The following is a 12,212-nucleotide window of genomic DNA, read 5'->3' as shown; positions in this document are numbered from 1 at the left end:
ATCCAATGGGAACCTGCATGTGAATGGCCATGATGGGGGCTCCTGGCCTTACAACCAGAAATACCAAATGCCCTTTGACTGTTCCGCCTGACTGTTGGACCTCAACCTTATTTCCTGGATAATTGCCCCTGAGGCAGAAGAGTTCCAGGAAGCTGGTCAAGCACCCTAAGGAGGAGTGTTCCAGAAAGCTGAAACCGTAAATCTGCAGGAGAAGACATAACAACTTTTGGCTCAGTACCTACTCAGGCTCTCCCAAACACTATAAAAATTTGCCCCCTCATCTGTACTGGTGCCGTTCTCCATGGAGAAGTGCCCAACAGTGTTCCTTTCTTCCCTTCAATAAAGCCTGCTACACTGGTCTTTTCAGATTCCCATGGATTCCAACAAATATATAGGTTTGCTCGCTTATAGTTTACATTGGGTGCAGGGGACAGGCTGTAAGCAGGCAGGGTTGTTAAAGCTGAAGGCTAAGTTTTAAAACTAAGCCTTTCTGACCTGTGGTGGCACAGTGGATAAAGTGTCAACCTAGAAATGCTGAGGTTGCCGGTTCAAAACCCTGGGTTTGCCTGGTCAAGGCACATATGGGAGTTGATGCTCCTTGCTCCTCCCCCTTCTCTCTGTATCTCCCTCTCTATAATGAATAAAAATAAATAAATAAATAAAGAAATAAAACTAAGCCTTTCCCACCCTTTTGAGTAATCCCATTATGCCTGAGATAAGTGACTTTGTATTAGAGACATCTTTGTTTGTATATTGGATTAAAGGTTTGGATTTCTACACTATAAAATGGGGCAGACTTGAGTAGCCACTGAGCCATTTCACCCGCAGGTGTTGTAAAGTACCAAAGGCTACAGAATTAATATTTTAGGAGGCTTGGAAAACATTTTATTAATTTGGGTTAAGGTGTGCAGAGAAGTTGTGAGAAATAGTCTCTGTGCTGTATGATTGACATAACCAGGATGGCCCTTGGCATTGTATTGTAAATGCAAGGGGAGGAAAACATGGATTCCCAGGCATTCCACCAATGCCTGTGGGGAAAAGGGTGAAGAAAGAGAAAAGCCAAAATAAACCTTTTCTTATAGCAATGAGCCATTTGTGGGCATTTGTCCCCACCGAAACTACCTCTCCTATGTAAATGCGTGTGTGATTCTGGACAGAGAGATAGCAGATAAACACTAGATAATATAGAAATGACTTTAATATGTAAAGAGACATCTTTCTACCATTGTGTTGGCTTGTAAATTTTGTTTTCTCCAAAATGATGTATAGTTTGCAAATTGAATGTGGTCCTATCATGTTAAAGGACATATGACTATAACCAATAGTGGTAAGGGGCTCCTAATTGCAATTTTTGCTTCTGTACTTCCAACTTACAAAACTATAAAAACTAAGTAGAACAAAGGGCCAGCGCGCTCTCCGTCAGATATCTGTCGGAGTTCCCGCCACTTGGCCAAGCTAGACAATAAAGCTTTAATGTGTAAACGACGGACCTTGCTCCTATCTTCCATATTTTGGGTCCCTCCGAATTTGGATTAACAGACTGAGAGCTTGCTTTCTCAGTTTCTAAGATTAGCATTAGAGAGCAGAGAGCAGAGGAAGGCCACTTGGAGGAGAGGAGAAGCAGCCAAGAAGGCAGAGTGCTGAAAGAGAAGCCAGTTTGTACAGATTTTGTACAGAGAGAAGGAGATGAAAAACAGAGGTGAATAAGGCTGGTGAGCTGGAAACCTTTGATTCTAGGAAACTCAGATAAGTCAGTGGTTTGGAGAGCCCTGAATGGAAAGGAAGTGTTTTCTGACCATGTGTATTTTTTGCCCACTGGGCACAAGGTAGAATTAAACTAATGGCCCACCAATTCTTGGCTTCACTGTTTCATTACTGTCTGTCCGAATCAAGTGCAAACCTGCATGAGCCAGGTGGCTGTGATGTTTACTGAAGCTACTGGTTTTACATATACCTTCACTATATTTTGTATTTTAATAGGTGAAGTGAAACTAAGGCAATAGTGTTAATAAAAGTGTGGTCGATGTTTTCATGTGTGACATTATGTTTATGTGTAGATATCTTTGGGAAGGCAATGTATGTAAAATTGTTTAAGTTGATTAATAAAAAATATGATAAGAATCCTTAGCATTATAAATGAAAGGTGTAGATGGAAGGTGTTCCTGAAACAGGAAGCATTTTGCAAGCAAAGCAGAGCTTCATTTAGGTCGACTGGCAAATGTGCAAAATTTGAAAAAGAAACCTGTATGTGGTGGAAGCAGGAAAGTAAGAGACTAGGATGATCGATGATAAGTTACAGTATTGAAGCAGAACTCAAGACCATGTCATGAGTCATGAGCAAGCAAGGATGCTTCAGTGCTGTATAGCCAGTAGACACGGCCACCATCACACATCCTGGCCCATGCAGGTTCACATTAGATTCGGACAGTCGGTAAAGAAACAATGGAGCCAAAAACTGATGGACCATCATCTTTTATCCTAGCTTGCACCCAGTGGGCAAGTAAAAACACACACTGAGCTCCAAAACCCACTTACATTCAGTGCTCACAAAGCTACTGACGTATCCAAGTTTCCTATAATCAAAGGTTTTTAGCTCACCAGACTTATGCACCAATGTTCCCCATCTCCTTCCTTCTCCCTGCACAAACTGGCTTCTCACTCAATACTCTGCCATCTTGGCTGCTTCTCCTGGCCTCCTGCACGTGGCCTCTCTCTGCTCTCCTCTCTGCTCTCCCCTGTAATATTAATCTCAGGAACCAGGAGAGCAAGCTCCAATTCTGCCTACATTTTATAGTGTAGAAACCAAAACCTTTAATCCAATATACAAAATAAGGAAGTCTCTACTACATAGTCACTTATCTGAGGCATGATGGAATTGTACCATCCCACATCAAAAAGGGTCGGAAAGGCTTATTTGTAAAACCAAGCCCCAGGCTACAAGGATCCTGCCTGCCCACAGCCTGCCCCTAACACACATTAATATCACTTGGGTGACAGGCTACCATGTGGGCAGCGCCATCTTTAACAAAGTGAGCATAATATATTTTATTTGCCCAACAGAGATGTATGAGCTTATTTCTCCACTTAGTTGTTCCATTTAGTTGTGAACTTCCTGTTTGCTTCTCTTAGGTGTTGAGACCTGGGATGGAACCCAGAACCTTGACACACAGGAAGGACACTCCATGCACTGAAACATCTGGTCAGGGCACCATAGGTTTATTTGTTTTTTTATTTTATAATTATCTTTAAGTTGAAAAAAATTTAGAATTCCAATTGCAATGTATGTTTCAGGTTATTTAAAATGGTATTTAATAACTAAGTAAAAGGACTTCCTGTTTTATCTGTTAATACTGATTTTAAGGTTGACTGTTTTGAGAGTAGGAAACATGGTTATGTAATTTTAAATCTTTAAAGTTTGTTGTTGTGGGTCAAATAAGTGTAAATATGATGTATATGTTTGCAGCTTATAGTTTGCATTTGGTGTGGAGCACAGGCTGTGAGCAGGCATGGTCTTTATAGCCTAAGGCAGGGGTTGGGAACCTTTTTGGATGAAAGAGACATGAATGCCACATATTTTATTTTATTTATTTTTTATTTTTTTGTTACGACACCTTAGCTTTCTTATATGTGCCTTGACCGTGGGCCTTAAGCAGACCAAGTAACACTTTGCTCAAGCCAGTGATCTTGGGCTCAAGCTGGTGAGCTTTGCTCAAACCAGATGAGGCCACGCCCAAGGTGCCGACCTCGGGGATCTCGAACCTGGGTCCTCCGCATCCCAGTCTGATGCTCTATCCACTGTACCACTGCCTGGCCAGGCGAATGCCACATATTTTAAAATGTAATTCCATGCGAGCCATACAATGACCTGTGTAAGTTACGCAGTATCTAATAAAAATTTGTTGTTGTCCCGGAGGACATCTGTGATTGGCTTCAGCCACCCACAACCATGAACATGAGTGGTAGGAAATGAATGGATTGTAATACATGGGAATGTTTTATATTTTTAACGTTATTTTTTTTAATTAAAGTTTTGTCTGCGAGCCAAATGCAGCCATCAAAAGAGCCACATATGGCTCACAAGCCTTAGGTTCCCGACCCCTGAAATAGACAATTTAAGCTGCAACAACCAAAAAAGCCATTGTCATTTTTATTTTTTTAATTTTAATTATTAATATTAGAGAGAGGAAGGAGGTGAGACAGACAGATAGTCAGAAACACCAATCTCTTTCTGTATGTGCCATGACCCAGGATCAAACCTATGACATTAGTGTATGGGTGTGATGCTCTAACCCAGTGGTAGTCAACCTGGCCCCTACTGCCCACTAGTAGGTGTTCCAGCTTTTATAGTGGGTGGTCGCAGAGCAAGCGAATGGCACTACAAATACATACTAATTCATTAACTATTGACCAGTCAAGATCAGTGGTTAGACTCTTGTTACAGGGCGTTTGTATTGGGACCGCATCAACCTCTTTCACAACCACCTGGCCCGCATCCGTAAGTGGCCAGGTACCTAATCCTGGGTTCACACCCACCTCCCGGGCAGTTTATGACTGCTATTGTCTCCCAAAACTAGCAGTTTGTCATTTTATTACCCAGTAGCAGAGACAAAGAACTCCATGGTTCAACACTTTTTTCTATGACAGAAACTGCCAGACAATGGAGACACAAATTAACTCATATTTTCATCTCAATTCCCAGATTTTAGGGTAATAGGGTGACATTCTAAAACCCCTCTTGGACTGCCAAAACTAGCTGATGTCTTGCTACTTCGCCTCGATCACAAAGAACTGATGCCATTGGCCAACACTCACTACATAAAATTTTATAAAATGCACAACCATGGATACTCACTAACTTAGTCTCATTTCAACAATCTCTCACTCAACCACGACACTTGTAACATCACGATCACACAATAGACTTCAAGCACATGTTTTGTTCACATTTTGTAAGTGAAGCTAAATTGTTACATAATCAAAACTAAAGTCAGTATGTAGTTAGATTACTGAGAGCAAGCACAGTTTCAAACAAAATATTGTGAAATATTATAAGCCCATGTCTCAAAAAAAAATATACATGCAGCTATTTGCCAGAGTATCTGAAGATGCATTTCCTAAAATCTCTGGCAAAGAAACAACATTCAATGTGTTTATTGTGCCATAAAACATTATCCAGTGAGACAATGAAGTCAAGTTGATTGTGAGAACATCTTTTACAAAGCATTCAAATGACAAGGACAAGCACATTGCATATTATTTTCTGAAAATATATAAAAAATTTCAAAATTGTTCAACTATTGTTGCATCATTGAAGAAACAACATACAATGAATGAAGATGGATTAATTGCCACTTATCTCATTTCACAAATAACTGCAAAAAGTGGTAAAAGCTATAATATTGGAGAAAATGTGATAATACCTTCTATAAAAGAATTTATCTCAACAGTAATGCATCAGTATATACCTCAAATTTTAAAAAGTTGCCCCTAAGCGATAGCACAGTAAAAGCAATGAATTGATAAAATGGCAGTTAATGTTGAAAACAAACATAAGTATTCTCCAAAACTCTTCATTTTCCATCCAATTGGATGAATCTACCATTGCAGGTAATGATGCTTTATTGATGGCATATGTACGCTATTTTGATAAAAACTATATATTATGAGAAGAAATGCTATTCTCAATAAATTTCATCACAGATACAAAAGGATTATCTCTTTTTAATACTGTGATAACATAATTTACAAAAATATATTCCTTTGAATAATATTGTTGCATGTGCTACTCATGGAGCACCATCAATGGTAGGTCGCTATCATGAATTTGTTGCTTATTTGAAGCAGAAAGTGCCAAATGTTTTATGTATTCATTGTGTGGTACACAGACAACAGCTTGTAGAAAAACATCTAAGTACAAATTTCCATTCATCATTAAATTCATAAAATCCAAAGCAAAGAATGATAGAATGTTTCAGCAGCTTTGCCAGGACAATAATGAAGATTTTATTAAGTTATTTTTGCACACAGAAGTTCATTGGCTGTCAAAGGGTACACCTTTGGCTAGATTTGTAGGATTATATAATAGTGTCATACAGGTTTTTTTTTTAAAGATTTTATTTATTCATTATAGAGAGGAGAGAGAGTGAGAGAGAGAGAAGGGGGGAGGAGCAGGAAGCATTACTTCCCATATGTGCCTTGATTAGGCAAGCTGAGGGTTTTGAACCGGCAACCTCAGTGTTTCCAGGTTGACACTTTATCCACTGTGCCACCACAGGTCAGGCTCATACAGGTTTTTGAAAGTAGTACTGAGACCAATCTGTGTCAACAAAAACTAAAAAATGATGCCTTTTATTTGGCAGATATTTTCAAGAGATTTAATTATGTCAATTTTCATTTTCAAGAAGCTAATAAAACTCTTATAGGTTGTCAAAATATTGTGCTATTATTTATTGACAAACTTGAACTACTTCATCATAATCTATTAAAGAGAGAATTTTATCAGTTTCCTCAATTATCATTTATAAAAGATGATGTAAGTTCAGGTGATATTGACAGATTGAGTAACCACCTCAACAAACTTAAATGGGACTTGGAAAAACAACTTGAAGATATTTTAAAATTGAAGGTATATGACTGGATAAAAAATTCTTTTACTGCATATTGAAGAGGCTGTTACAACTTGCCAAGAAGAACTGTTAGAAACTAGATATGATGAAGAAAGTAAACATAAATTCAACAGTGGTAGATATGAACACCCATGCTAAAATAAAAAAAATGCCGATCTTATATCCAAATATGTGGAAAATGGTATTCAGTTTATTGATACCTTTCCCTACCTCATATCTTGTGGAATCAGGATTTAGTGCTGTTCATCATATTATGACAAAAGTAACCACCTAAGTTTCCGAAAGGGGAAACCTTTGTTTGTTCCTCACAAAAATTGAACTGGATATTCAATATTTAGTTTCCCAGCATTAGCCTCAATAATCTCACTAATAATTCAATTAACTAATGTAATTTCTATGTATGCAAAGTATAAATATATAGATTTAACTATAGTAAGTTTTTTAATAAAGATTTATTTTGCCAAACAGCACAAATCTGACATAAAGTACTTTGTAAGTAATTGTTATTATATGCTTTAACTTGCTGAAACTCTGCTTTATAAATTTTATAAAGTAAAGTTATTTTCCTACTTTATAATAATCACCATTACTGTAAAACCGGTGGACAGTTAGAAAATTTTACTATTAACAGAGATACAAAAGTGGGCGGTAGGTATAAAAAGGTTGACTACCCCTGCTCTAACCTACTGAACTCTCTCGGAAGAGCAAGCCATTGTCTTTTGGGGAAAAAAGTACTAGAGAAAACCTAAGTTAATTAAAAAAATAAAATAATAATCTATCTCCTGTATTAACAACACTAGAAGTCTTTTTTTTCTTTTGAGAGTCAGGGACTTAAACACTATTTATAATTGTTTAGCACAAAGTGACCACTTTCCTAACATGCACTCTTTCTTCTGCCATGGTAGCAGTCCAGACTGAGAGACCTGCTAAGCTCTGGGCATCCAGAATTTATCTGAGCCTGGGTCACCACTTACAAGCTAGGTTATTTTGGTCACAGAACACCTCCCAGGGTATTTGTTTCTTCACTTTTAAATTTTCTCAGTTTTATAGCTGAGAACTTGCATGGCTAAAGGACAGACTTAGATCTCAGCTCTGCCTTCAAAGAAACTGAGATATTGGACCTTGCCATGATCAATAAAAACTGGGACGAAAGGCAATGCACTGCAAAATCCAGTGTTTGTCACAACTTATAATTATTTTATTTATATTTTTCATTCAATTTGTCTACCCCATGACAGCATAGTATTCATAAAGACAGAAAGTGAGTCTGTCTTATTCACTATAGGCAACCAGTGTCAAGCACAGTGCCTGGCACATAATAGAAATACAGTAAGTGTTTATTGGAAGAGTGAATAAATACTCATTTGTATACATATACAAATATACACAAATAACAGACACACATGGACACAGAGAGATATGCTCATGTGCAATGCACATGTGTGCACACAGATGTACACACACCCAATCTACCTGGATACATATAGAGAAATATAATAGGTACACAGAGAATAAGGGAAGAAAATGCCATAATATTAACAGTAAATATCTCATTTGAGAAATTTGTTTTTTTTCTTATAATTTTTTCTAGCATTTCTGCAAAAAATACCTTTTTATAATAAAAAGTTGTTAAAATTTAATATAGTTATCAAATCAAAGCACATTATATTTTATAATAAATTAAAGAGATTTAAATTAAAAAAGTTAAAAAGACAGAAGTAAAAATAGTAGAATGGGAAGTCATTGAGTGCAGGAATATGAGTTTCTAGCACAGTGCCTGGTATATGATGGGCACTTTCAAAGGATTTATGAAAGCATGGCAGGATGGAAAGAAGAAAAACAAGATTAAAAGAAGGGTGATAGAGAGATCCAGGGAGGAAAAGAGGAAGAGAGAAAAAAATAAAGAAAAAAACAAATAGCTAGAGAGAAAAAATGGGGGAGGAAAGAGAGAGATACATCACAATTATGCACATTCACATACTTTGAGATCCCAGGTTTACGATCAAAGTTCTCCACATTTACCAAGCATTTGGAAAATATTTTTAGAGCATTAAAGAATACATGGAACTTACTGGCTCCACAATGTTGAATTTCTTAAACGCCTGAACTAACTGGATTTGATAAACATAATTAAGGGACAACTTAGAAATAATGTGCCTCTCTGTCCACCTGAAGGTTTACCTATAGAATGGTAGCAAATGTCACAAATTGGCACTGTCATTCATGCAAGTTAGTGCTTATGTAATGAACAGAATGCTGGAGCTAGAGGAGAGTTTAGGCACCATGGAGTGATCTGATCCCTTTATTTTACAAATAGGGAACAGGAAGTCAAGAAATAAAAAGTGATTAGCATAAGACTTTCTGTTTCTGGTTTTACAAGTAAGAAGCCTGGAAGTTATCATGCCCATCCTCACAGAAGAAAAAATCTAAACAAGGTGAAAATAAAATACTCCTGGATGCAACAAGAAATTGAAGTCAGAGAGGAAACCAATTTCTCAAAAATTGTGTAGACATTTGACTATGAGGAATAAAAGCATATCAGAGCAGAAGCCTGTAGCTGCAGCCAATATCAGACTTTATTTAAGAACTCTCCAGTGGGTCCAAGATGGTGGCACATGTGGATGGTGAACTTGCACCCTCCCCACAATGCATCCAATGTACCCCTTTACTTAGAACAATTCCTCCTGAAAGACAACTGAGAAACAATTAAACAGCTTCTGCACAAGATAGAGAGAAAGAGAGAGAGAGAATGCATAGAGATGGCTGAGGAAGTAGGAGAGCTTTGCAGGAGGTAAAGAATCAGCTCAAGGACCAAAGGGACCAGGGAGCACCACTGTTTACATCTCCCAGACATGAGGATAGAAGACAGTAGCTCCATTCAGGCTCTATGGCCACCCACAGGGCACTGCAGCACATCCCCAGCCACCTCTCCTGGAGCTAAACACAACAGAATCATGAGAGCAGCATAGCTTGTATAAAGAGAGCTTTTATTTCTGAATATCAACCCAGCAGGTAGGTATGGCAGGGTGACACTTTGCCAACTGAGCTGCATGTGCATATGGGGCTGCCCCACCTAGAGAGAGTGCAGAGCTAGCATAACACTCTGGTACCAGCTTAAGGACTATATGATCCAGAGAAAGTGCAGAAATAGTGGGTCACTACTGGCATTACCCCTCCTAGAAAATAGGGGAGCCAGCAAATGGGCTATGGTCTGGACACAGGACTGCCTGATCAGAGAAAGTGCAGAGAATGGGGGGCACTGCTGTGCATGTGCACAGGGCTGCCAAGCCTTGAGAAGGTGAAGAATGAACAAATTAAGGCTGTGTGCACACCCAGGCTACCCCACCAGGACAAAGGGTGGATCTAATGGGGGGTGAGATACAAGAAAGCAATCAGGTAACCCAGTGCAGACCATGCTCTGACAACAGATAATTAAAACAGGACACGCAAAGCACACATCACGCAGCCTCTTTTACACCAGGAGCACTGCTAGATTAAATGGGCAATGAGGCTCACACACCCAGGTGGCCCATTTAGAACCCACTCAGGCCAGGTGACAGGACAGGCACTGCATGCACCTCCCCCCAACTACAACCAGCAGGCTGAAACTATTCAACACACAATGTAACAAAGACAAATTTTTCAAGACTGGGTGAGAGGACTATTTCATTCTACTCAAAGAAGCAAAACCAGAAAGTCAAACAAAATGGGGAGACAGAAGAATATATACCCCTAATGAAGGAACAAGAAAACAACTGAGGAGAAATGTTGTAATTAAATGGAGATGGGTAATTGGATAGATAAAGAATTCAAAGCAGCCTGACCTGTGGTGGCGCAGTGGATAAAGCGTCAACCTGGAAACACTGAGGTTGCCGGTTCAAAACCCAGGCTTGCCTGGTCAAGGCACATATGGGAGTTGATGCTTCCTGCTCCTCCCCCTTCTCTCTCTCTCTCTCTCTCTCTCTCTCTCTCTCTCTCCCACACACACTCTTTAAAATGAATAAAAAATAAATAAAAAAAAAGAAAAAAAAAAGAATTCAAAGCAAACAGTCATAACTATGTTCAATAAACTTGAGAGTAGAATAGAGGAACTCAAGAGAGTGCTTGAACAATGAGAAAAATGTAATAAGCTCATCGGCTTGAGCGTGGACTCACCAGCTTGAGTGTGGGATTATAGACATGACCCAATGGCCTCTGGTTGAGCCCAAAGGTCACTAGCTTAAAGCCCAAGTGGCTGGCTTGAGCAAGGAGGTCACTGACTTGGCTGGATTCCCTGGCTGGGCCTGTCCTTGCTTCCCTGGAGCTGGCCCCACGTGTTCCCTCTCTTACACCCCAGTGCAAGCACACACACATGCAAATGTGTGCCCGTGGGCCAAGCAGTTAGCCTCCTCGCTGTCTCCCGCTCAGGCACGTAGGGGCCGGGCCTGCAGGGTGGCCGGAGCAGAGACACAGATGAGATTTTGTGTGTGTGGGGGGCACTGAGGGAGAGGTGGGCAGTGGGCTGGGGGAAGCCTGGGCCTGAGGAGCCCTGAGGAGCCACTGCGCCACCTCACCCACAGGTGTTGTAAAGTACCAAAACTACATAATAAATATTAATATTTTAATAGATTTAAAGAACATTTTATTAATTTGGGTTAGGGTGTGCAGAGAAATTTTGTGAATAATCTGTACTGTGATTGGCATAAAACCAGGATGGCCATTGGCATTGTATTATAAATGCAAAGGGAAGGAAAACATGGATTCCCTGACATTCCACCACACCTGTGGGGAAAGGAGTGAATGGCTAGCCAGGTGCAGGAAGAGAAAAGCCAAAATAAACCTTTTCTTATAGTAATGAGCCATTTACGGGCATTTGTCCCCATGAAAACTACCTCTTCCATGTGAATGCATGTAGTTAAGACATGTGACTCTGGACAAAGAGATGGAGGATAAACATTAGAAAATATAGTAATGTCTTTTAATACATAAAGATATATCTTTCTATCATTGTGTTGACTTATAAATTTTGTTTTCTCCAAAATGATGTATGGCTTGCAAATTGAACGTGGTCCTATCATGTTAAAGGGCATATGACTATAACCACTAGTGGTAAAAGGCACCTAATTGCAATTTTTGCTTCTGTACTTCCCGCTTGCAAAACTATAAAAACTAGGTAAAACAAAGGGCCAGTGCTCTGCCTCAGATTTCTTTCAAAGTTGCTGCTGCTTGGCTAAGCTAGACTATAAATCTTTGGTGTGGAATCAATGGATTTTGTTCATGTCTTCAATGTTTTGAGTCTCTCTGGATTAGGCTTAACAGACCAAGCAGGGCGAGCGGCCGTTTCTGCCGGCTGCTGCGCAAAGTCACATGGCTGTGTCTCCCCCTAGGACACTGAAGCCTTCAGGGATATCCGTGCCTACTTCTCCTGGGAGGGGTGGCTGCCTTGGGTGACTGGGAGGATGCACGTTGCCCCAACGTGTAGAGGAACCAGGGCATCTGCTGCACACAGGTGACGGGGCGCAGAAACCAGGATGTGGGAACCGCGGGGCGGCAGGCCCCCTGAGTGGGGGGCTGCTCCTTCAAGCGATTTGCTTTGGGGACCAGGAT

This window comes from Saccopteryx bilineata, unplaced genomic scaffold, assembly GCF_036850765.1.
Source record: "Saccopteryx bilineata isolate mSacBil1 unplaced genomic scaffold, mSacBil1_pri_phased_curated manual_scaffold_88, whole genome shotgun sequence".
Taxonomy (NCBI): Eukaryota; Metazoa; Chordata; class Mammalia; order Chiroptera; family Emballonuridae; genus Saccopteryx; species Saccopteryx bilineata.
Note: the sequence above shows the minus strand (reverse complement) of the source record.